Consider the following 380-nt stretch of genomic DNA (forward strand, 5'->3'; position numbering starts at 1 on the left):
GTAATATAACATAAATAAAATTAAATAAAAATTGAGTGCAATTAATTTTATATGAAATTAATAATTGAGAATTGTTAGATAAAAATTTAATCAAATTAGTTAAATTATTTAACAATTTTTAACTATCAACTTCATATAAAATTGACTCCGCCTACATTTTTATCATAAAATTATTGTTGTGATTGAGAGCTAGATGGTTGGAATTTGACTTAGTCTTCCTTTATTATTTTGTATGTAATCAATCACAATGCATTATTTAACCAATCTTTCATTTAAAATATATTTAGATAGCAAGTATTATTTAACAGTTTGCCATAATCCGGTAAAATAATCAATATCTATTCAAAAAATTTATGAATTTTTTTTAATCATATTATGTG

This window comes from Arachis ipaensis, chromosome B08, assembly GCF_000816755.2.
Source record: "Arachis ipaensis cultivar K30076 chromosome B08, Araip1.1, whole genome shotgun sequence".
Lineage (NCBI taxonomy): Eukaryota > Viridiplantae > Streptophyta > Magnoliopsida > Fabales > Fabaceae > Arachis > Arachis ipaensis.